The sequence below is a fragment of the Thermobia domestica genome, chromosome 5 (genome assembly GCF_964235325.1).
Source record: "Thermobia domestica chromosome 5, izTheDome1.hap1.1, whole genome shotgun sequence".
NCBI classification, from domain to species: Eukaryota; Metazoa; Arthropoda; class Insecta; order Zygentoma; family Lepismatidae; genus Thermobia; species Thermobia domestica.
The window spans coordinates 10,210,058-10,237,944 of NC_137458.1; the positions used below are offsets into that span (position 1 = coordinate 10,210,058).

General features: G+C 35.4%; 1 long non-coding RNA gene across 1 annotated transcript in view; it reads left to right on the forward strand.

The window, feature by feature from the left end:
- LOC145684586 (uncharacterized) overlaps window positions 1–27,887 on the forward strand; it is a 1,210,652-nt gene that overhangs the window by 629,010 nt on the left and 553,755 nt on the right. The window lies entirely within an intron of this gene.

Consider the following 27,887-nt stretch of genomic DNA (forward strand, 5'->3'; position numbering starts at 1 on the left):
GGGCCGCAGACGGTTATGCCGTCTCTATGGATAAAGGATTTGAAGCATTATCATATAAGTTTAAATGATTGCTCTTATATTCTTGCGAATAATTATATTCTTGCGTAGCTTTAACCTATTTCCACGTCAACATCATTTAGGTTAAGTAAGATTACCAAATGATTCGATTTAGTTGCAATGAATGGCACAACCTTGAGTACAGTCCTGTATGTTATTTACTTCACCAGTTCTTTGGTTCCTATTCTGAAAATTTCTGCCACCTATGTAATTACTACGAAATTTGGGAGTACGTGGAAAATTACATCGATTGTTTACATTATTCCTAAAAGCTGTACGTATTTCTGTTTCTTCTAAAATTTGGTTCAGTCGTATTGCCATTACGAGAAAATTAACATTACTTCTCGTATTATGGTAAAAATCTTCTCTAACATTGATATTTCGAACAGGAATATGGTTAGCTTGATTTCTGTTATTACCAGGCCCGTAGCCAGCCCAAAAACTTAGGGGAGGCCCGACTGAAGTTATGGGGGCCCGATCCAACCATATGATAGTTCAACACCATATTATAGTACTTTTGCAAGCCTACTGTAAAACTTTTATCGGGCCAGCAAAAATTATGGGGGGCCCGGCCCCCCTAGACCCCCCTGGATACGGGCCTGGTTATTACTACCTTGTAACCTAGACTGATTCTAATAATTTTGAACTATCATTGTTAAATGATTAAAATTAATACACTGCGAAGATATCAATACTTGCTGTAGCCTAAACGCTATTAATATTCTTATTGATGCAATAATGCGTGATTCCTGCTGATATGGATTGATCTGTTTCAAGTCATTATATGCTGAAATTACAAAAGCTGTAAGACTTTAGGATTTGTCCACTTTAGGATCAAAACGTCGGTTTTTAATTTGAGTATCCCGGTCTGCTAACATAAAATTTGTTTTCAAAATTTGCTATCAACGCATTTTTAAAATCTGAATAATTACGCAGACTACCTCTGATCGTTTTATACCATACCGAACAAGGTGGTAACAAAATATGTGGCAATATCTTGAGGAAATTAGCCTTATCTATACCAATTACTTCACATTCTTCTTCAAATTTTTCTAAAAAGGTACTCGCTTGAATGTCCTCAGATCTACCGCTGAATTTAGTTAATGATTTTATTTCATTAAATTTCACGCGATTGTTAGTACTAAAATACCTTAGATGTCTAGGTTTTACGTGTGTACGGTTCCTTCGACGTGGTCTCCTTTCTTCGTCCTCGATATTAGAGATGGTGTTCTCTCTTTCTTCTTTCTTTCTGGTGTTCTCTCTTTCTAACGTGGGTTCCTGTCACCACGGCATTGCGCGTCCTCAGGTTGCGGATCGAGGAGAAGGCCTCTAGATATAGAGGTTAGCTGCGAATATACTGAATAAGCAGTCGCGAACAGCCGACTAGGAGTGGTCCTCCAGCTTGGGCGTTTGGGTAGGGCTAACAACCTCATCCTGTAAAAAAAAGCACTTGTTCAGAAATATTCACAAAAGCCTCGGACAAGGACTGATAACTTGGCACGACCTCAGCAAAAGAAAATGGACATGAGATTTGGAACATGGAATATTAGGAGTCTTTATAGGGCAGGCGCGTTAAAATCCGTAACGAGTGAGTTAGAGAAATACAGGATGGACATAGTAGGAGTTCAGGAAGTTAGGTGGGAAGGAAATGGATCTGAGAATTCCGGAAATTTTACGTTCTTTTACGGGGAAGGAGATAAAAATCACCAGTTAGGAACAGGTTTTTTCGTTCATAAACGTATATTACCAGCAATTAAACGGGTTGAATTTATCACTGACAGACTTTCTTTTATTACTCTTAAGGGACGGTGGTGTGATATTATTGTTTTAAATGTACATGCCCCAACTGAAGATAAGGATGACGATATAAAAGACAATTTTTACGAAGAAGTGGAACGGATATTTGACCAACTCCCGCGATACTATATGAAAATTCTTTTAGGGGATTTTAATGCGAAGGTAGGACGAGAGGATATTTTTCCAAAACCGATTATAGGAAACGAAAGTCTGCATAAGGAAAGTAATGACAACGGTGTTAGACTCGTGAATTTTGCAACATCCAAAAACCTAATCGTGAAGAGTACAAAATTCCCACATCGCGACATTCATAAATACACTTGGACATCAGCAGACGGGAAAACACATAATCAAATTGATCACGTTTTAGTAGATAGAAGAAGGCAATCTAGCATAATTGATGTCCGGTCGTTTAGAGGGGCTGATTGTGACACTGACCACTACCTGGTAGCAGCGATAATACGAGAGAGGTTATCGTTGAATAAAGGTAATATTCATTGTCCGAAAACGGAGAGATTCAATTTAAAGAAATTAGAAGAGAGCCAGGTAAGAGAGAAATACCAGATTGAAGTTTCGAATAGATTCTCGGCTTTAGAAGATTCGGAGTGCACTAGTGTTGAGGATACCTGGATTGAAATTAGAGATAGCATTAAAAGTTCAGCAAAAGAAAAATTGGGACATGCGGAAATACGTAGGAACAAACCATGGTTCGACCAGGAATGCATAAAACTAGCAGAGAAGAGAAAACAGGCAAAATTACGCTGGCTACAAAATCCGAATGAAATAACTACACAAAATTTCGCAGATATCAGGCGGGAAACTTCCAAAACTTTTAGAACAAAGAAACGCGATTTTCTGAAAGCTAAAATTAAGGAACTTGAAGATAATAGTAAAAATAAAAACATCCGGGACATGTATAAGGGAATCAACGAATTTAAGAAAGGCTATCAACCTCGTGCTTATATATTAAAGAAATCTGACGGTACAGTTCTCACTGACACTGATAGCATCTTAAATAGATGGAAAAATTTCTTTGACGATTTGCTTAACACGCAACCGAAAACTAGTGTGCGTGGAGAAAAGGAGATAAACACCGCAGGACCGTATATTCCAGAACCCAACCGAATATAAGTAGAAACTGCTATAAAGAAATTAAAGAAACACAAATCTCCGGGTGTAGATGAAATTCCGGCTGCGTTAATTCTAGCTGGAGGCGAAAAATTGTGGAACAAGATACACAAACTCATTCTCCTTATCTGGAACAAGGAAGAATTACCACAAGAATGGAAAGAATCAATCATTGTTCCAATTTACAAGAAAGACAAACGGGAATGGGGAATGGCGGAAACTTCATAACGAGGAACTACATAATTTATATGGTTCACCCAACATTGTTAGGGTCGTGAAGTCTAGGAGGCTTAGGTGGGCGGATCATGTAGCTAGAATGGAAGAAAGTAGAAATGCTTTCAAAGTCTTGACTGGAAGACCAATCGGAAAACGACCATTAGGAAGACCTAGGCGCAGATGGGAGGACAATATTAAGATGGATCTCGCAGAGATTGGAATACAAAGTAGAAACTGGATGCAGTTAGCTAAGGATAGAAGTCAGTGGAGAGCTTTTGTGAACGCGGCATTGAACCTCCGGGTTCCATAGGCCATAGAGTTAGTTAGTTAGTTCTCTCTTTCAGAATAGCCTTCTGATGAGTTGCTGTCTTCTTCACAGGGTCTTGATTCAGTTCTCATATGTTCCTCATACACTACATTGAGGGCAGGATCAGGATTACACTTTGTTGTACTGATTTTCTCTACATGATGGTCTGTACCTGTTCTTGCAATCTACAAATTTGGTTTGTATGTTCATTGGCTTGCATTTCTACTACATCAACGGTACTTCTCACCACTGCAAACTATAGATAATTTGCTCTATCCTATTGTCGGTTATTTCCAGTTTGGTATTTATCCGCTGCGTAACTTGTTCCAATCTGGAATCAATCTGCTGTCCTATTTGTTGTGTCACTTGCTCCAATCTGAAATCCAAATTTTGTGTTACTTATTCCAATCTGAAATCCAAATTTTGTGTTACTTGTTCCAATTTGGAATACAAATTTTGTGTTACTTGTTCCAATCTAGAATCCATCTGTTGTATCATGAATTCATCTGCTGTCCTAGCTGTCATAAAAGATCAATCACATCCATTGAAGTCTCAGTTGCTGAAATGTTGAGATATCTTCAACTCCTGTACTAGTATCCATTTTAGTTCTTCGATATATTTTTTTTCTTTTATTACGTAGTAAAGTGTAATCCGTGATGTTGAGATAGTTCACTAAAACTTCTGACTAATCTCAAGGTCTCTACGGTTCCGGCACCATATAAATAAGTAACGTTATTTCTTCCGTTACAATCCCTGATTCGCAATAGACTTGTATATTGATTATTTGTAAAGATCAGGAGATTACAATAAATCACACAGTTATGAACTTTTGGATATATATATATATATATATATATATATATATATATATATATATATATATAGATAGATAGATAGATAGATAGATAGATAGATAGATAGATAGATATAGATATAGATATAGATATACATATAGATAGATAGATATTTCAACATATGCCGTATGTGTCACATTAAAATAATATACATCCAATTCTAACAATATGGTTCTTCTATCTTTTTCTAGTTACCATATCAACTAAATAAACAGGTTGTCATACCAACGAAAAACAAGAAATATATCGATATAATACAAAATATTTAAAATTATTTCTTTATATCTTCTTTTTCCTCTTCTTAACAGCTTGTGTCATTTAAACAGCACTTTTGCCCGTAAATAGAAAAAATATTTAGAAGTACATACAAAATATACATTTTCGTTTGTAACAAGACATTACTAATTGGGTTCACTTAATGTTACATACATATTTTGCCAATGCAGACGACTTGTTAAATATTTTCTTTTCCTCTGATAGTTAAGTACCAAGTTTTATAAAGAACAGTATTTTCACTTTTGAGGTCAATTCTCTGAGGATTTCATGTTATTAACGTCCTGCCTTACGCAGCATGTGCACCTCTTATGTGGCACTGATGCTCAAAAGGTACGTTAAACCAGGGATAAACAAGTGGCCATGTATTGAACACCACTATGGACACTTATAATTATTTTGTGTGACAAAGCGTTTATTTATTTCACCTTGTGTGCGTAAACACATTCATAATCCGTTATAGCTACACAAAGAGTAGGAAATACTAAATGAATCACAAATTCCGGTTGTTGCAACTATAAATAGCTTCCTCAATTCATATCACTGCCATGCTATTTGGCGTCACCAACCTGTCATGTGCTGTCAGATTGCCTGTTACATACGGATTAGTTTTGTATGATGTGAATGCATTTCTAAACAGTTGATGAATGGCAGATAATTAAGGTATTCTGGCAACGTTCGAGAAAATATATTCGTGTGTAAAGCCCCCAACTCTTTTCGTCCCCAAACTCGTGTCACTCTGGATGGAAATCCATGGGTCAAATTGCAGTCACGACAAACTTCCATTTACTCCTTTATGTGTGTGGGACGAAAGGTTAAGCGGGGGAAGGGCGTATGGCTTGATTCGGCAGGATTTTACATGTTAGTGTGCATGTGCGAGCTTGCATGCGTATATATGTGTATGTGTGTGTGAGAGACAGATTATATATATATATATATATATATATATATATATATATATATATATATATATATATATATATATATATATATATATATATATATATATATATATATATATATATATAATGATTTTTCTGTATAATTAACTTACTGTCAGATGTAGCCAGGAACGGTTGGATAGGGTAATAGCCAAGAAGTTAAATTTTAAATTATATATGTATATTATAATGCCAGAGAAACATTCAACAAAAAAAGTATCTCTCTTAACTAGCAGCCTTAATATTGGACTAAGGATGAAATTGGTCAAGTGTTATATATGGAGTATTGGACTTTATAGTTCAGAGACTTGGACATTACGGAAGTTAGAGAAGAAAGATTTAGAGAGCTTCGAAATGTGGTCTTGGAGAAAAATTAAGATAAAATAGACAGAGAAAGTAACAAACGAAGATGTTTTAAAATGGATAGGAGAGAAGAGAATGCTTCTAGCCACCATCCTTTGTTGAAAGGACAATTGGGTTGGACATTCCTAGCTAAGAAATTGTCTTCTTCACACCGCCATAGAAGGAAAGATGGAAGGGAAGCGAGGAATAATAAGAGGAAGAGCACAAGTGATCGATGATTTGAAAAAATGGAAGAAAATATTGGGAGTTAAGAGAGGAAGCTGAAAATCGAGAAACATGGAAGAAACATTTCCAGGCCCGAAACTGAGAATTAAAAAAAAAAAAAACTTTATTAGTTCCAAGATCTGCCAAAAGGCAGAATACTTAATAATAATAATAATAATAATAATAATAATAATAATAATAATAATAATAATAATAATCCTTAAAACTTTCCTAGTTTTTCATTTATGTAACCAGTGATGCTTTGTGTGCATTGTAGAAACTAGAGACCTTTTCGTTTCCCCCTAACTAATTTCAATCCTAAACAATATCAAAAAGTTTCTAACCTTCTTCTTGACAATGTATCCTTTGGGATACATAATTTTTTGAACATTTTTCGTTCTTTGACTACCTATTTTGGCAATGTATCCTATGGGATACATTGCATCACAACCTTGTCTAAATAAAACATGTAACTAAAATGTGCAATTATCTATTATTTTATAATGGTACGGGAGTCGCATCCAGTATTTTTTCTGAGCAACACAAGTCTCCCTGCCAAGAAAAGGGCTAATCTCAAGCAAAACATACACCATGATTTTTAAAAATCGGAGAAATTTTAACAGATTTATCCTTACATTTTTTTTAAATGGGGGAGGTGAAGAAATTTCACTCCCGCATTACCGACCGATTTCCGCTCAAAGCAGTGTGGATAATTTGGGTACACAGAGAAAAAGTGTATGAGGTATAAGTATAAACGTAGGTTGCATGCGTAAATTCTGTATTTTTTGGACTTAACTTACGATTATATGTAACATCTTGCAGAGAGACGTACATCTAAAGCGTACAGTATGTTTTATAATAATTTTTGTATAAGAGTTCATGTATTCGCACTTTTCTTATTGAAGTAAGAACTGTAAATAGGCAGTAAGAATCTCACATACAGATTGACATATATAGTCTATAGCTCAAGGACATATAGTAATATACGGAAGACCGTTAAATGTCAGATATCCTGCAGGGGCATAATGTAACATCTAAGCGGGAATAGGCAGTACGCATGTAGCATATTGATAACATATGCTTCCTACAGATTTCCGCAGTAAAAATATAGTTGCCGTATATTTGTGCAACATACCGCTTTTCGGATAACAGATTTTGCTCAGTGTACTTCAAACACATATATGACAATTGCACCAAATTTGAATGTTTTTTTAAAAGAGGAAGCATGTGGAACGTGGCTGCTTTTTTAGCCATACAACGGGAAAATTAAGCACGTACTCGCTTTTGATTAACTTCAACCTCAAGCAGTAGCATTGTAGAAATATAGGAAAGAACATATACCCATGTTGTGCCAAAATTGAATGTGTCATGAAAGCTATTGAGGAACATTTTATTAACCAGGTAGGAGGGGCGGGTATAAACTCAACCCCTTATTTTTGATTGATTTTAAATTCTAAATAGTGAGGATGACTACGAAGCCTCAAAGAATATGTATCATATTGCATTAAAACGTAATATTTTAAAAGAAAGTTACCGTCATTTAAAGTGCAGATACATTCACTTCAATAAATGAGCAGGCAACAGAAGGTAACGACTTCTCCTGAGCCAGTGACATCAATTTATGTCTATTAAAAAGGTATTATGAATGGGTATCAGCATTTATTTTTTTTATTTATTTCCATCATTACCTAAGAATGCGATGAGAGATAAGGTGATAGTAACAACGAAGTGTTATTAACATAAGGACACATGATTTTAGTTAAAACGAGGGTGTTAATTTTCTTTTCTGGGATTACTCAGAGCGGACTGAGACAACGGGAGCCCTGTTAGTGAGAACAAAGCAGTGCAAGAATGAATTTATACGCAATAGATGTGTGGATGGTGATGGTAAATGTGACGAGGAGACGGAGGATATTAACCCTTCATTTTAGGGTGCTAAATTCATCACTCATCTTCGACCATTTTAAATCCCAAATACTAGGTCTTGAAGGAAAGACACAAAAAAAGTGTACAACATTTATGAAATTCAACAAATTTTACATGGAACTTACTAAAAATAAATTAGCACGGTATAAGTATGACTTTTATTACTCACTAATTTTAACCCCATGTAGTGGAGATGATTGACAAGCCCCTAAGAAAATATGAGCCATATTACTTCAAATTCAAATATATTTTTCTACGAAAATTATCGTGGAACACTCTCTAAAAAATTAAATCGTTCAACTCCGCTCAATTGTAACACCACTCTATTTACGAAAGAATCAAATCGTTGAACTCCGCTCAATTGTAACACCACTCTATTTACGAAAGATCAAATCGTTGAACTCCGCTCAATTGTAACACCACTCTATTTACGAAAGATCAAATCGTTGAACTCCGCTCAATTGTAACACCACTCTATTTACTAAAGAATCAAATCGTTGAACTCCGCTCAATTGTAACAGCCCTCTATTTACTAAACAATAAAATCCTTCAATTCCACTCAACTATAACATCCACAATTTCCTAAAGAATAAATTTCTTCAATTGGCCTAAACAGTACAGCCCATTATTCCCTAGAAAATAAAATGTGTCAATTGCATCAATTGTAACAGCGCTCTATTCCCTAAATAATAAAGACCCTTCCATTGCTCTCAAGTGTAATAACTCCTCATTCCTTAAAGAATGGAATTTTTCAATGCATTCAATTGTAACAGCCTTCTGTAGTAGACAGTAGTGGTTCTCAACGTAATTCCTATCACGACCCCATTTCATCACATCTTGTTGTCAGCTACCTCCTTATAATTTCTGGTTTGTAATAAGATTTTGTGTGATTTTTAATATACCTATTGCGGAGATCTCACGATATCCATCTATTTCTATAATAATAGAATCCTTTTCTTGTATATAGTAGATTAGCGAATAGTAGAAAGCGAATGGATTAAAACCAAATTTGGACAGTTTATCCATATTACAAATATCGAATCCGATCCGTCATACTGTTTCAAAAGGGAGTCCGTTTGAAAGTTTTAAGACTTCATAACTCCCTTAACTTTAGATCTTATGATTTTAAAAAATGATTTCTAATTTTGCTAAAAAAAAATGAAAAGTTGTTAAAAGAGTTACTGACACGGGAAGGTCCCACAAGTTGTAGCTAAAATCTGATTGCCACAAAGCACATCTGATAGAGTATCATGAGAAATAAAACTGAGCAAAATTTAAGGTGCTATGGACAAGAAGAATAGGGCTTCAAATTTTGAATATCAAAAAAATATATCATGGAATTATATACGTTTAAAGTAAATATCCTGAAAACCGTTAAAGCAATCAAAACAAAAGTTGTACAATATAATGAGAACAAAATGCCCTATCGAAAACCAGAAACAGTATTGCCATCGGTGGAGCAGTGTTGCCAACTCAGTATAAAAATATCTTGTTTGAAGTAGCATCATATATAAGAGTGCACACATTAAAAATACACTATTATCACTAAACATAACAGTGAAGTGTAGTGGTACAGTATTGCATTCTGTTGGAGCTACGTACAATGGAGAAGTCTGTTATGTGGCAACAGAGTGATAAGATATAAGATTATGATATAGTGATATAAGATTATGATAATATATCATAATCTTCCTTACCTACTGAAACTGGAACTAATAAATCTATCACTTCTGGTCAGAATATGAAATATTACATCTCTAACTTAGCTGCCTATTGAAACTGGAACAAATAAATCTATCACTTTTGGTGAGAAAATTTGAAATTACATCTCTCACTTAGCTGTCTCTTGAAACTGAGTTAGAAAATTAGTCTTTTATAGTTTTCAAGTCTGCCGTGACTTCACATTGTGAAACAAAACTTCCTGGTTTATTTGTTTATTTTTGTTGTTGTTGCGACACATTATAGAAATATTATTCTCTTTGCATTACGTATTCAGACATTCACATTTTGCCAACTGACCTATTTGAGGAGTCTCTGCATGGTATACCTTCAAAGAAGAATGTTTTGAAAATGAGAGAAAAGCAACTGAAAAGCCACTCTGGGAAATTACACTTTATCTAGAAAACTAAAAAATACTCCCCTTTTTTCATTCATTATTGTTTTTTAGCTTCAAACGCAGAAAGTTGCTTTTTCATTTCTTTTATTTTTTTCACACGTCAAAGCACAGACAAGTTCTATTTTAGACCATTATAAACTTATTGTTACTTTTCTGTTGAAAAAAAGTTAGAAAGGCACAAAAGTGTATGACTGATGTCACCACTGAGAAAAGAATAGAAAGGCAACCAAAAAAAGACATCAAAAAAGGAGAGAAAATGAGAAATGTTAAGATGTCGGATTACTAGAAAGCAAAGTAATTTTAGAAACACAAACAATCTCCCACGAATAGTGGGTTGAATTGTAAAGTTCTGTAGTGTTGTGAATAGAGTTGAACAAGGGGAAGGAAAGGAGAGGAAAAAAATTGTGATTAGTAGAAAACACAAAGTGTCTCGAAGATAAAGTATCCCGGAAAATGTGAGACAAACAGTAACAGTGCTCAAATTCTCACTTGAAAAATCCGGGCGCCAGATCACCTTGGCAACTGAAAATATAAAGCTGGCACCTAATTATTTTTGTCTTGTCCTACGTAGCTGAAATGCTCGATCTTTGCACGGAACAAATAAGTTTGTGGAAAAGAAGCAAAACGTTCATTCTTCGCACGAGGAGAATGCGTTTCATTAACGGCATATAAGGCACCAGAACTGTCACCAACCTACTTAGGAACCCAAAAACTATATATATATATATATATATATATATATATATATATATATATATATATATATATATATATATATATATATATATATATATATATATATAGATAGATAGATAGATAGATAGATAGATAGATAGATAGATGGATAGATAGATAGATACATACATACATACATAGATATTAAGATGTCCTTTATTTGGAGTAATTTCCTGTTATAATACGCCCGCCCACTAAATACATTTACATTTAGTACATAGATACGATAAACAGACATTAGTGAAATAGCAGCTCGCTACGAGAGCGTCAACTCGTGCCGACTTGACGACAAGCTCGTGAAATGACGTTTCCACATTATAATGTAATTTAGAGTTTCCAACCGTTATAACTGAGAAAGTAGAAGAGACAGAGAAACGAAACTTTGCATGAAGGAACTAGAGAAAGGACGATATCTGTCCGTGTATCGACAAACATCATCGGATGAACAGTGTTGCCAACCCAGGAGAATGTTATTTTTTTTTTAAAAAAAAAAGGGAATGACAAATTGAATATCAACATTAGAAACACCAATAAAAATAACGACAAAAGAAATTGTAAATGGAGATCAGTGTTGTAAACTTTCTGAGAAATAACATGAAACATGTTTTAAATGCAAACACCGTTGGCGCACATTTTAATGACAATATTTTGGGAAATGGTAGTATGGGTGATTCTAAGCAAAAGAAAAAAGTTCATATGAACATAGGTCCCAATCTCAACGGTTTGAGAACTACAGGTTGTGAATCACTTTTTACTATATATTGCATATTGTTTGCCCTGTACAGAGGTGCTACATAGTCGATTTGAAAGGTGATGAAATGATCTTTCCAATGATATGCAATATGTGGCAGTGGCATCTTTGGAAGAGAAGTTATTGAGGGATATTTTGGAATCAGTGTCGCATTCCAATTTCTTTAAATAACTTTAACTTTCTGAAATTTCCGTCAATAGCTTCCCTTCCAAAGACAACACTGCCACATGTTGCATATCGTTGGAAAGGTCATTCCATCACCTTTCAAATCCGCTATGCCTTACCTCTGAAATATAGTTACAGGTTGAACAATACGCAACACTGTATATATATACAGTGTGTCTATAAAAGAACTCCGGGGTTTTGAGGCAAAATATTTTAATTAAGTAAAAAAACGTACATACATGTGTTATACATGATTGGAAAGCTTACATTTTCACGTTTGTTTTAACAATTTAATAAAGTTCAATATGAGCCCCGTTAGTGGCACGGCACACATCGTAACGGTACTCTATCTTTTGCCATGTCCTGGCCAGCGTGTCTGGGGGGATGGATGCCACGCAATTAACTATTCGTTCGATGAGATGGCGAACATTACGAATTTTCTCCGCATACACAAGATTCTTGATATGGCCCCAGAAGAAAAAGTCCAACGGAGCCATATCAGGGCTCCTTGGAGGCCATGGAATAGGTCCCTCCCTTCCAATCCATATGTTGCCGAGCCGAGCGTCCAGTGCCCTCCCTGAATCCACACGGCACGGCACTGATTCACTGACTACCGCAGCCGCTACGTCGTCTCAAGGTCAACGCTCCGCAGCGATGCCACCTGTTGATAAAAATATTTCCAATTAGTATGACTAAAACTTTTTGAGCTAGTCGTTTCAGAGAAATTAACTAAATTTTGCTCTCTTTTATCGTTAATAAGATATGAATTTTTAAAACCCCGGAGTTCTTTTATAAACACCCTGTATATATATATATATAGGGTGTTTCAGATAAAACGTCAAGTGCTTATAAATCAGAAACGGCTGAGAATAAAAAGATGAAACAAAAACTGAGATAGAAAAATGTCATAGGGCACATCAAATAATGTTATTGTGGTGATCCTCAGGGCCCACCGTGAAGGCGGTCAACTTCCAATTTTCAAATAGGAACATCGGGTGGGTCATACCTTATTAAATGGTCAAATGAAAACAAACAACGTTTGTTGGAAAGAATTTTAGAGTTGGTTTTACCATTTTGAAATAGTACGATTGGGAAATGTCATAGAGTGCATTGAACACAGCGTCATTTATTTCCACAAAAGGCGCATAACATGTTTCACCTTTCGGAGGAGGAGGATAGAGACTAGACCATTGTAAAGTGAAATGTATGTAGTTTTCCTCATGATTGAAAAAAAAACTGAAAAAGACATTTCTTCCAGAATGCTTTTCCTGTCAGACAGGGTTTATTGAAATAGGAACGATTGAGCGGTTTAAATTGGTAATACGAAGAGAGAAAAAGCTGTTTTTTTTTTTTTTTTTGCGCACTGAACGCTTTATCTGAAACAGGGGCCAACTTCAAATTTTCAAATGGGAACATGTATTGAATCAAACTTCATTTGGCAGTTCTTGAAAAACGAAGCAGGTTTTGTAGGAAACAATTTTCGATTTGGGCCACCGTTTTCTCAAATGGCCCAAAGAGTGGGTCCTGTATAAGATAAAATGTCCAATGCTTACAAATCAGAAACAACTGAGAATAAAATGATGAAACAGAAACTGAGATCTGATTTATAAGCGCTGGACGTTTTATCTGTTCCAGGATCAACTTTTTCGCGGCCATTTTGAAAACGGTGGCCCAAATCGAACATTGTTTCCTACAAAAGTTGTTTCAATTCTCAAGGACTACTAAATGAGGTATGACTCAATACATGTTCGAATTTTTGAAAATTTGAAGTTGGCCCCTGGGCCCCTTCAAGATGGGCCCTGGGGGTCACCACAACAAGACCATGTGATGTGCCCTATGACATTTTCCTATCTCATTTTTGTTTCATCTTTTTATTCTTAGACATTTCTGATTTATAAGTACTTGAAGCTTTTTCTGAAACACCCTGTATATATATATATATATATATATATATATATATATATATATATATAGATAGATAGATAGATAGATAGATAGATAGATAGATAGAGAGAGAGAGAGAGAGAGAGGGGGGGGATTCTACCTTCTACCAATTTTGGATAGTATTTTAATGAAAGTGTAATTGTAAACATCCTAAGATACTCCATTTTTGGCATAAATTTGGAATTGCCTCCTAACCCTTAGGATACGCCCTTTAATCAATGTAATATGATGAATCCCTTCTTAGACATCAGGCAAAAATACAAACAAAAAGGAAAGAAAGAAAAACAAAGGAAATTATCCTAATCTTGATTACATCATTTTAAAATATATTTCTTTAAACACAGAACACGCTGTCCTGTTGTTTTTTTAAGTGCAATTTCATTCACATCTGGAGATGGATGGGCCGCAGAAGGTAACGCCTTCTCTTGAGTCATGAGTATTTATTTATTTGTAGTATTCATCGGGATGGATAACACGATTAATTTATTGATTGATATTGGGTGTTTGCAATACAAAATTAAACAACAATAAGAATAAAACAAGAAAATTCTCTACTTCACAGAATATAAACTTAAGAACCCGCTCTAATTTTTAAAACCTAAACTATATTACATTGAATTATATATTTGAGATATAATCTATACAATAAGGTTAGTCTGTACTTTTGAAGCAATAACTATAATTTAAGTATTTTCCAGGTCAACATTTTTTACGAAAGGCAAAATAGTGAGTGTTTAGAATCAAAGTGAGTGGATAAATTGTTATGTATTGAACCTTTTTAATAAGCGTTTGCTTGACATCTAGGTCATTTTTTGTGCTTCGCACTGGCCATGGTGTATCACTATAAAATATTTACACATTTTCTATTTTTCTTTTATCTCAGATAAACGCCTTAGGGACAATGAACTTATTATATGTAGGCCTTCACAGATGAATTTTGATGTGATAATTTGACATTTAATAACCACATGTTACTTCCCATAACGTTTCTTTGAAATAGATTATTGTAGACGGAAGCATAGCATGCTTTGCAAATAGATATGGTTTTCTTTTCATTTACTATTTCTTGGACTACCAACGGCAATACTGTCCGTAAGCTTTCTCCAAAGCAGGCATGTGAGCAACAAGCTTGTTCAACCGTGCCTCCTCTAGGACAATTTTGTAGCTGCTCAGGAAACTGAGAGACCGTTCTTTATATTTGCGATTGGAGAAATCTCAATTATCTCGGTAGCCGAAGACGAATCCTAGGTTGGTTTTGAGAACATCTATCTCTTCTATTTATATACTTTTCAGACTACAAACACGTTCACAATTGCTAAATCAATGAGAAAATACAGCATATGATGCCGGGATTCAGGAATATCGGTCAATTAGATAATGTTTTTGTAACTGCTAGAAACGCTCAACGCGTGCTATAATTCCACTATACTTAATAATACCAGCAGTGGCGTATTTAGGGGGGTGGCTTCCGGGCTTAAGCCCCCCCCCCGAAATCTTACTTAATATCTTGCAGAATTTTCACATTTCCAGGCAAAGCCCTCCCGAAAGTTAGCAAAGCCCCTCCCGAAACAAAATCGTAAATACGCCACTGAATACCAGTATGACAACTCACCAGACAAGTTATTCTATCCTTGTTCTTCCGTGAGACAATTGTGATAGGCGCAGGGGCGGATCCAGGGGGGACGATCGCCCCCCAGAAGAGGAAACTTTCTTATATAAATAAAATCCATCCCAGAGTTTGGAGCCCTTAAAAGTAGCATTATGACAACCCATCGTCCCTCCACAGAAGTCGGTCCTTGATCCGCCCCTGGGTAGGCATGGACACATCATAGTGGCAATCTTAGAATCGACTGAACACCACGTCTTATACCTTCATGAACTGCAAAGGCATATAATGTTACAGTGATGATCTGTTTTTGAGAGATATTATACTTTCATCAACCACGGTAGTGCACGCTTTGTATGCCTCATCAATTGTATGGTTCAGATACATATAAGATGTGTGTCGTAATCTTAGGAATTTTAATAATTTTGGTTATCTCTTGGAGGATTGTTCTCTTGGAGGATTCAACTTCATTGTTTCCATAAAATTCTTGACATGTTTACATGACATAATATGTAATAGAATGGATTGATGAAGTGAAGAATCCAAAATCCAGCAGTTTTCAAGTTCTGCTAATTGTATACGGACAAAGTATCGCGGCCGAAACATCGTCTCCCAAAGTCCCGCAAGTCAAAATCTCCTGTTGGACAAAATCTCGCCTACTCGAAATCTCTTGCAGACAAAACTTCCAGATAACAATGTATATTACTATTAGAGAGTTTCCTAGGTAATAATAATAATAATAATAATAATAATAATAATAATAATAATAATAATAATAATAATAATAATAATAATAATAACTTTATTTTCAGAGCCGTGAACAGCTCATTGGCAAAAATACAGCATTATGTTAGGACTATTATACAATCATTTAAAACAGACCAGAAAATTTGTGATATAGAATGAATATTAGTAGGTTAAGACCCTTGTCAGAAGTTTAATATATTCACATTACAAGATTAAAGCTGATTATAAAATAAGATTAAAATAGATACAGTCAAATCGTTAAAATAATGAGTCAACTTTGCTTAAAATTTCATATCTTCTATGTAAAAGGTAATAATAATAATAATAATAATAATAATAATAATAATAATAATAATAATAATAATAAAAATCCAAAAATCATTAACAAACGCTAGAAGCGAAAAAAATTGATGGTTCAAAATGAATAAATATATAATCATAAAATAAAGCCAAATTAGAATAAATCTTATTCTTTGATTCTATTTAGTTAAATGTTTAGATCGAGTAACTGTAAATTCCACCGTGAATTGAAAATGTATGCCAAAAACCTACTATATAACGAAACCATACAAACTATTCCGCAATAATTACAACCCCCTAGTACTATTTGTAATCAAAATGTCTCATAAGAAAAGTGCTTCTACCACCGAAAGAAACAAGAAAATCTGGACGAAGAATCTAGTGCAATTTCAAGAATCACATAGAAAAAGAAGATATGTTTCACTAGAAGAACAATCACTAGTAAACAAGAGCAGGATACCACTCAAAACTTAATTGTTCATTATGCTATAATTATGCTATTCATACTCCTAGAATTAATATGTAAGTTTGTAATTTTCAATTTATTTAAATGCTTTATGTTATGCAATAACAATAAATAATACATATACAATACAATAAATAATGTAGAATGAATAATATATAGAATAAACAATACAATACAAATACAAAATGACTCTAAACTATATATACAAAAAACTCCCTCATGGCGGAATGGTTATGACTCTCGCTTCTGGTGCGCGTGGTCCCGGGTTCGATTCCCGGTGATCCAGTGATAGCACAGTGGTTCTGACCCCACGTTAAACTGTTGGTCCTTCCTTAGGACGTCATCATCTCATGGAAGGCAATGGGAAACCACCATCGGTTTATCTTGCCCAGGGACCTCTCCGGGTCAAGGACCTGCCTTAGGGCAGAACACCAAATCACCATCATCACAATATACACGCGTGAAATCGTTTTTCTTTTTTTGTTTGGGAGGTGACCTTTTTTGAGAACAAAATCAAATTAATGCCTTCTTCGTTAGTTCTGAACAAAAGTTCATGGATTTGTGACACAAGAACATAGGGTTACAAAAGAGTCATAACCCTAATATATATATATTATATAAAGAGAGAGAGATAGAGAAGAAGTTTGTACTATTTTCATAATTGATAAATTGCAGAATAAAAGACTTCAATGTAATGTCCTAAAGAAATATATTAACTTTTTGTATTGAGTTAGATTTGTTTATTTATTTATGTATTTATTTATTTGGTATATTTCGTACTTCTTGCTAGATTATAGTACTCGCGCCGAGTCGTGAAGCTTGACCTAGATCTACCAATTTCACCACCCAATAGAACGCGAGGGTGTGTTCCAGTCGTCAACCCCTACGCATCAAATTTTGTCAGTGTCTTCTCTCACGCTACACGGAAAACATCTCTCGAGAGTACAGTGGTGTCGGATTGGCGTGAAGTTCCGTTTTGTTAATTCTTTTTTTGTTGCGTTATGTTTTGGTTGTTACTATTTGTGCTATTGTTACCATTTTAGAATAGTTGTTACAGTAGTTATTGTTGTGCAGTGTTATTATTGGTAATTTTTAAATGCTTTTTTTATATACTCGTTTGCTATGTCTTCAAAGTTTGACAACACTGTTGGTGAATTTCAGCTGTTTGACGTTTACCCAAGTGTGCGCTCGGGAAGAGGCTCCACGAATTGTACCGAAGCTTTCCGATGTGTTGGACCTCAAGCAAAATATTTCTATGATTGGTTTAGAGCCCAAGCTTCACGACTCGGCGCGAGTACTATAGTGCTAGCATGTGTGCCTTTGGCGCACGTGGTCCCGCGTTTAATTCACTATAGAAGAACATTAAAAGCCTTGAACACAGTATGGAGTTCGGGTTTTACCTTAAGTTATAGATACGTTACTCATATAGTATTAATGCTGAATTGGAACGCTAAACCTTTACAAAGATAAACATTGAGAAAATCTGTTACCTTAATGTAGCTTTGGGCATTTTGCCAAGATGTTATGCAACCAACAATTCGCTGTTGATTCATTGGTTGCCTATATACTACAAAATTATGGGATTCAGTGCTTGGCTTGATTTGACTGTCAGTTTAGCGACCCTTTGAGCAGCGAAGCTATATGAGACGAGGACCTATAGCTTAATATGGGATCCGAAACACATTAGCTCAAGCAGAGAATCGAACGCTGGTCTCTCATGCCAAAGGCGCGTATGCTAACCATTTAGCCACGAGGGAGCTCTTGGATGGATTGCAATTTGTACTTTTCAGCAATGATATTATATGAGACTAGCAGCGTTCACCCCGCTTCGCTGCGGTCACCCCGGAACGCAATAAACTTTGTTACTTAGATAATTTTTACTTTTTCGCTTTCAAATTGCAGTAAATGTTAACATTATAGCGCCTGTCATTTATGTTAACCCGCCGAGTGACACGGTCATGCGGGTTGCATATAAATACGTTTATTTTTACCTATGATGAACTAATAACAAAGGATTTGTACGTATGGACACTTGAATGGTCAATTATCTCAAGACACTGGTAATTAAAAATTAAAGTGATATGATAAAAACCATCTAGGGTCCAAATCCTAATAACCCCCCAAAAATAAAAGAAATTGGTTCAGCCGTATTAGCGTGATGAGCTAACAAAGGATTTGTGCGTTCTCTTTTATAATATAGATTTGGACCTAAAGCTTAACGTGGGATCCGAAGCACATGAGCTGCCACCAGGAATCGAACCCGTTATTTCTGCAACGGAGAGCTCTTTTGTGATTGACGAATAAGATAAACATTTTAAAAACCTGACGTATGGTTAGGAATTATTATTACTTATTTCGAAATGTTAACCCATGGAATAGCAATATTTGGATACAACTCACAAGTTTTTAAAACTGGTAACATACAATGTATAATGTAAGGTGTAACATATAATTTCTAGAAAAATATACGTCAATTTAAATTTTAAGTTTAATTTCGATAGATGTGTAATTTCTAAATGTATTACAATAACTTCAAATTTTAATATAAATTTGTAACTCGAGTTATAATAAATTAAATATTTATGTATATTTTTTTCAAATAACAGTACAATAATTTAAACTTTCTGATACAATAATTTCTAATTAAGGTTCCACTGATTTGAAGTTAAATTATGATATGTTCTAATTTCCAATAAATATTTTAGAATTACTTCATGTGACCTCAATCTTTTGCCGTTCGCGGGGCGCATTAAGTGTGGTGAAGGATTTTGCACGTTTCGTAGCTATTAATTTTGTCTGCTTCTAGTAGTTTGAAACATCCTCATAGCGTGTTACTCGTACATGAATAAATTATTAAAGTAAATAATAATAACGTTTTGTTTGTCCTGCAGCAAAACATTAATCCAATTCAGATAGTCATAAAATCAATCATTAAACGAATTACCAAAGATATTATACTGTTTGAAAATTTGGGAAACTCATAGTAGTCAAGTTGCATTGTCAAAGTTGAAGGCTTAACTACATGAAGAATTTATATATACGTCTTCCAAAAGTCCTGCAAAAAAGTAAAAAGCTGTAACTTTGTAACCATTTACAAGTTACCAGTTACCATTTACAGTTTACCTGTATTGTATTTGTACAAAACTTTTAGTGGACCTGTAAGAAAGTCTGAAATTTGGTTTCCAAGCATTGTTTCAACGCCAAACCTCCAGCTGAGCACCATTGACGTCCAAACATGGCTGCAGTCTTTTCTGGAATCCAAGAATGGCATTTCACAAAACTCACTTCTTATGTCATGGTCTTCTTCCGGCAATTCCTGTACAAGTTTCAACTTATAAGGCTTTGCCTTTATTTTCTTACGAACGATATTGTGTAGCGTTGTCATTGGCACTCGCGGCTCCAAAGATCTGCGTTTCAACGATTTCTTTGAACTTCGCAACACGCTTTCCTGCACGGACTGAATCACATCAACACTGGTTGCTGGCTTTCCACTACGAGGCAAATCCAAGACACTTCCAATAGCTAGAAACTTATCGTACCATCTCTTGATACTTGAATCTGCAGGTGGTTGTTTCTGATGTTTTTATCGGAATTTTCTTCTCACCAAAACACTAGATTTTAACTCACAAAACTACGCCACACAGTGCGCTTTCTCTTGAGTAGACGTCATCTTTGTCACGTGATTTGCGGTTATGACGTCAACATTTACATCCGCTCATTTTTGCCAACAAAAATTTTAACATTTCCACTAAACATTACAAACAAAATACAAAATTGTTAGTTCTTTCAAATTTACAGCTTTTTACTTTTTTGCAGGACTTTTGGAAGACTCTGTGTATATATATATATATATATATATATATATATATATATATATATATATATATATATATATATATATATATATATATATATATATATATAAAGAGTGATTTAAGGAGTTACGCATAGAGAACTTAAAGATTTAAAATGACGAAATGACCAAAAAAGTGGACTTAATCCTATTGTGCACTAAACTTGCCATTTTCGTATTATACCAAAAGAACCTTTCTGGTATTATATCCCGCAGCATCTTTAATTATTTTTTAATGTTTACTATTAAATGTACAGTTATATACTGTATTTACAACACGGAAATTGTTTTTGTAACCTAATTTTCTTTATTTGTTCTAGGTAAGTAACCCAGTATTCTACTAGGCTTATTACAACAATTGTAAGTACTAGAAATGTTTATATATTTTTGTGCACTGATTGTTTTCATTATTGAACAATTGTATAAATGATGTCTATTAGGTTCAAATGACCAGTGCACCTTCAAGGATATCTTGAAATGTTAACTTTATTGCGTTTTTTAAAAAAGATTTTAAGTATATAAAATTATATGTTTCCTGGAGAAATATAACCTGTTTATTTATGTATTTCTTCTCACAAACCACTCTTTTCTCGTCCAAAACAATGTAATATGGTGACGTAGCTAAAATAAATATAAGTACCGTTTTTGGTTTCTACAAAACGCCAAATGTTTCTGACAATCTCTGACATTGTAGTATAAGATGCACACAATACTTTAAATCGAACACTATTATCTTTCGACAAGTACATACTTTTCAATGGCTTTCAATGCAAATCTGTTTCACGCCCGACCCTAGCCATAGGAACTAAATACACCTTCCTGATTGGTTGCAGTTTGCGATCGTCTAAACATTCTGGTGTATTGGATTGTGTATTATAGTAATAGAAGAAAAGTGTCACTTTGTGTGTTGATAAAAATAAAAAAGATAATTATGTTTGAGTTACATTTCGTAAGAACATGAGGCATATTTTTTTCACGCGTAACCCTAAAAAAATGCATTTTTGGTCACAAGGGAGAGGATGAGGTTCGAAGTTGGACCACCCGAGTGTGATGCAGTATCACGTGGTATTATTATGGGCGTAAAGGTGGAACAAAACGAGTTTTGCGGGGCTTCTTACCCCCTTCGCTCGCTGACGCTCGCTCAGCTATATTTCGTACATTAAGTAAATCACTTTATATGCATTATATATTACGTACAAGAACAAATGAGTATTAATTTTATTTTATTTTCATAATAATAAAAGTGTTATTACAATTTTAAAAATTAAAAATACTTGGGCCAGGTTTGAACCCAGGCCAAAAGTGACTTTCATTACTAACGGTAACGAGGACCGACAGCAGTTGGCGTTTGATTTGTGCTATATGTATGCTACATGGCTAGAAACGAATAACTTTAACCAATGAGAACCGTGTGTTTAGCTCCTTATGGATAGAGTCGAGCATATGCATGTGCGCTCCAAATCCATATAAATTGTGAAATGCTGTTCTTGTACTGGAGCAGATTTCTCCTGTGCGAGTTATTGAATTGCTATCCTTTGCAGCAATTAAACTACTCCATTCTTTCATTCAGAAACAAAAAGCCATGAATTTCGTAGCCTACCAGTTCCTTCATATCGTACTCTTAAAATTTCGATGTTATCTTCTATAATAGCTCAGGACCAGAATTTCAATTTATAACATGAAAGCATTTCGTTGCCTATATTATTATTACTATTATTATTAGGCACGCATGCCTTTACGGGCATTCACTTGTTTCTTTCTCAGTTGCTTTCTGACGAAAAGAAAAGACATTATTCGTGCTATCTGCTTGGACTTTTAAAAACCATCTCCAAGAGACATACATACAACTGGCAATGGCATAGCGTGCCTCCAAATATGGACTCCCGTGCTATCTTCTTTCCAGTAGCACACGCCCATTTACGCAGGCAGTACGAATTAAAGTCACACTTGCTTCCTTCATTTTTAACTCTACTTTCTAATACGTAGCAAAGATTTTACCTGCTCGTAAGGATATATATATATATATATATATGCCCTGGTGGTTAACAATTGGTTTCGATACAGGAGGTTATTATCAGTCTAAAGTTTCTAATACATTTTTCTAGTGTTTAAACCAAAAGGGTGTGGGTGAGTGTGGGGATAGAAAAGGTCCATGGTCAAGTCACGTGATAGTCATAAAAACAGGATGAAGGAAGAACTGCACGCAAGAAAGTGTGACGTCATCCCCTTTTGGTCACTTCGTTCTAATATACAAGTATTTCTACTTTCAATACCATTCTCACAGGAAAATCAAGTTCATTCTTAATACAATGATCCGAAGTAAAGTTTGTGCTCGGTTTCTGCTTTTTTGCTTTGTTTTCATAATAACAATAACAAGTTCAATAAATTAAAATTCAGAGAATAACTAGCGTTAATTCTCCGCTTCGCTGGGATAAAATAACAAAAATTAGCAATATGTTTCGTTAGCCACGTTTTACTATTACTGTAGCGCTCTCTAACATCGGTCACTTTCGATCATTTTTATCTCTCTCTCTCTCTCCCGCCCTCAAGTTGCGGGGATGAATTTCGATTTAAGCGGCATCGGAAGTGTCACTGTTCATCTTAGCGACCACGAAAGCTATGAATTTTACACTAATATCGGTCATTTTTATTCATTTTTAAGTATTTCCCCCTTCCCCTACGCCTCCCCTAAGTTGCACCGTCAAAGTAAAATGATGAAAGCCATTCCAGGCACGAAACTTTATCTATCTTGAAAATTTGATCGAGATCTGTCGGATGGTTCAAGAGTTATTAAGTCACTAAAATAGCCACTTTCATTGTATATCTATATATATAAAAGAGAACGTACAAATCCTTTGTTCCCTCATCACGCTAATACGGCTGAACCAATTTCTTTCATTTTTGGGGGGTTATTAGGATTTGGACCCTAGATTGTTTTTATCATATCACTTTAATTTTTAATTACCAGTGTCTTGAGATAATTGACGATTCAAGTGTCCATAACGTACAAATCCTTTGTTTGTTCATCATAGGTAAAAATAAACGTATTTATATGCAACCCGCATGACCGTGTCACTCGGCGGGTTAACATAAATGACAGGCGATATAATGTTAACATTTACTGCAAGCATATTTCACGGGTATTAAACACATGAGATATGGAGTTGTGCATTTAAATTTTCATTTCAACCCAGCGAAGCGGGTAATATATGCTAGTACTGTATATAGATATCTCTCTCGAATATACACAGTGGATTGATTAAGGTTTAGTATCCCGTTTCAGCACAGTGGCTATATAAGACATGACCTGCTATTTAAAGTGGAGTATAAATTGTTTAGAGTTTCGGACCTCTGTGGGACGGGATCTACTATTTAATTTGAATATAATGTCCCTTTTCAGAACAAAAACTATATTGTAAGGTTTCCATCTCTCTTGTACTGTAAGCACCAGCAGACGATGGACGGTGGATGCCGAAAGAACCCGAAGAAGGATCGGAAGAAAATTGAAGACGGCCAACTTCCACTCAAGGAACTCCCCTTCAGAAGGACATAACACATAAAAGAGCATTTCAAGAGGACAACAGTATCAGTCTACAGCTGATCAAAAAACAAATCAACACGTCTTTCCGAGGGCAAGAGCGCCGATATTTCTGTAACTTTGCGAGGGCACATTCATAAATAAAATGCATGTAACAGGAAAAATACATATAAAAAACATATTCATAAAAATGCAGGGGCCCCACATGATCTATGTGGGGGCCCCCCAGGATCGCTGCCCTTGTCCGGGGGCCATAATGGGTTATAGTACCTATCTCTGGAGACTGCATTGATCAAAAGAGATATCCTATAATCATCTTTCCCACAGGGTTGCATTGAGCTACGGAGAAATCCTATAATTGTCTCCCGAGATTGCATTGGGCAAAGGAATTAACATCATAACCTAAAACAAATTAAACATTCACTCCGAAGCAAGTACTGTATGCTAAGAACTTATGAAACTGGAAACATTTAGAGACCACAACAAAACTTTGTAATACAGGTACTGTTACAGAGATTTATTTTTATAAATAAATTTGTTGAAGGGCATTTGTATCCAAGACTATTCTTAGAGCATATAGAAACAAAACATTTCAATATGAAATGGTATCTACTATTTAAAATAGGTTATTTGGTCATTTGGAGGTTACGGTGTTTAACGTTTCTGTCCAACATCAAAATATTTTTGATAAAGTAGATACTTTCAAATATCTAGTATCAATATTAAGGACGAAAACCATGTTTACAAAGAAATTAAATGTCGACTAACAACAAGGAATTTGTGTTATTATTCAGTTCAAAATCTTTTGTCGTCGCGAACTCTGTCGAGAAATTTGAAGCTTAAAATATATTAAATGATAATCATGCCTGTTGTTCTGTATGGTTGCGAAACATGGTCGCTTACACTGAAGGAAGAACGTAGACTGAAAGTATTTGAGAATAAAATCCTGAGGCGAATATTCGGACCCAAGAGGAATGGGAATGGGGAATGGCGGAAACTTTATAACGAGGACCTATATAATTTATGCGGTTTACCAAACATTGTTATGATCATCAAATTTACGAAGCGCGCAGGTCATGTAGCCAGGATGGAAGAAAGTAGAAACGCTTTCAAAGTCTTAACTGGAAAACCAATCGGAAAACGATCATTAGGAAGACCTAGGCGCAGATGGGTGGACAGTGGAGATCTTTTGTGAACACGGCATTGAACCTTCGGGTTCCGTAGGCCATAGAGTTAGTTAGTTAGTTTAGTTCAACATCAAGCATATATTAAACCATTTTTGATCGGTGATTATTTAATTGAAGTATTAAGTCTCTTTTCAGCACAGAGACAAGAACAGACACAACTGCTATTTGAAATGGGTGATTGATTTACTGAGAGATAGTGTCCACACCAGGTCGCAGCCTTTCGCTGGATTATGTGTAGGAACGAAAACCAGATATGAACGAGAAAAATTAAGAACTTTAAGAAGAAAAAACATTTTTAGGAATAACTGAAAGAGTTACCTGAGACATTTGTTAAACATTTCGTATAGAATGTTGTATTGTAGTTAGCAGAAATATTGGGTTGGAAAAGAAACAAAATACTTCAAAATGTTAGTATGGAAAAGGATACACAAAATTAGGTGCATCGGTTGATATTTATTCCAGGCATATTTTTCGAAAAATAAGCAAACCCCTCCCCAGGAAATAAGATTCATCAAATTGTGATTGCACCTTACTCCTCGCCAAAGTACGTTCTTCAGCAAATAGTATGCCAGTGCAGGGCCCTTACATTTGGATTGTGACTCCTTCCCCTGGAAAAAATTTTCTAGAAAAAGTCTGTCTACAATCAATTCATATGGCGACCTCATATGTGTGTACCAGCTTTGTTTTCGTAGAACCAATCCATCTTTAGTTGCGGGAGCAAAACATAGACCATCTCCGCCACTGTCGCTCCAGTAACTGTAGAATTCTTCATTATGAATTTGGTAATTATATTTTAATAGTAAATTTTATTACGCTTGTTGTTACAAATATTGCCGCAAATAATAAAACAGCATAAGTGCTTCCTCTGATGTTTTTCATTTTTAAGACCGGGAGAAGAATTCTGCAATGTTGAACGCAATGTGGAACAAAGTGGAAAACTTTGTTCCAATGCCAACGTAAAGACGGCAACGGGATGAAGAGGAGGGCGAACTCAAGGAGAAACGGCCCCCAGGCCCCATTTCCTGTTGTAAATCTAATCAAAGTCTTGTCAATGACTCAATCAGAGGTAAATCTCGTGAGCGAGGTCCCGCGCCAAGAAATCGCGAAGATGAACAACAGTGGGCTCGGGAGGGAGGTGGGGCACACAGAGAGACGAATTGCAGGTCGTTTGGCATGGTAATAAGGATCGAAGGAGGCAGCCGGGAAGAGAGGGATGGAAAATCTTTAGATAAAAGGTGGGGGAAGGCAAAAGGATGCTCCATGAGCATCAACTGACATACCAAACCTACCCAAAACAACCTGCCAAGGCCTGGAGCGCTCCGTGCACAGACTTTCATCAACTTCACTTTATATTGTTCAACTTAGCCGAAGCATACTAATCTTGTAAAGAAAGTTCAGATGCTTTTTCGCTTTTCACTTCACGCTCCAAGTTTATGTTTTTATTTTTCTCGTTGCTATAAACGTAGATATGATGTATACAAGATATCTTCTTGCATACGCGGAACGGGAATACACAGAAAGAATTTTTAAGGTGTTATCTAACAAATCAAAACTTCTAAGGAGATAAAATATTTGACAGTTATGACATAAATATTTTGCTAATATAGACAATTTTTTTTTCATCCACGTATATTATATTTTGCTTCATGCAGAAATTAGAGATAGTAGTGCGATCACTCGGTTATGTGGGGTCCCTGGTACGATCCCAGCTCTCGCCAAGAGGGCTTTGAGATGGACGAACACCATGTGTGTAAGTTTTCTTGGTATTATCCCATTCCCTCCTATTTTAATCGGTCCAGCATTATTACGTATTTCCTTTAGCCTCGGTAAACAATCCTGGCACGTTAAGCTCAATAAAAATACAAAAATCAGAGGCGGCTCTTCAGGTGAAATATAAGTGCATTGTCACTTCTACGATAATCAATGACGTTTCTTTTGAAATTAGATTATGTTATTTATCGTGCATATTGACATTAAAAGAAACATATTTCTGAGTTGTAGTATAATTCACCGCGCTCGCACTTAATAGCAGCTTTTTCTGCAAACAATTTTTCCGAAGTGCAGAACTATTGTTGGGAAAGTGCTGTTCGTGCACTTAAAACTGTTATCTTGGCTGCCTATGACAATCGTGAAGTCGTTGCTCGGCCTTGGAGAGACCACTGCACTGTGCCTCTTTGGAATCTAAGTAACTTGGACATATTTTATTATTGTCTCGTAGTGAGACAATAACAAAATAGTCTATTCCTACTGTGAAATCAAAATTTTGCAGTTTGGGTCCAGCTTTATTTCTTATACGCTAATGGATACGAATGAATAAGGACATAATTCACCATGGAATAATGGATGGGATAAGAAAGTGGGACGAAACGAAAGAGCCTCAAGAGAATCGGGGGGGGGGGCATAATGTTGTCTA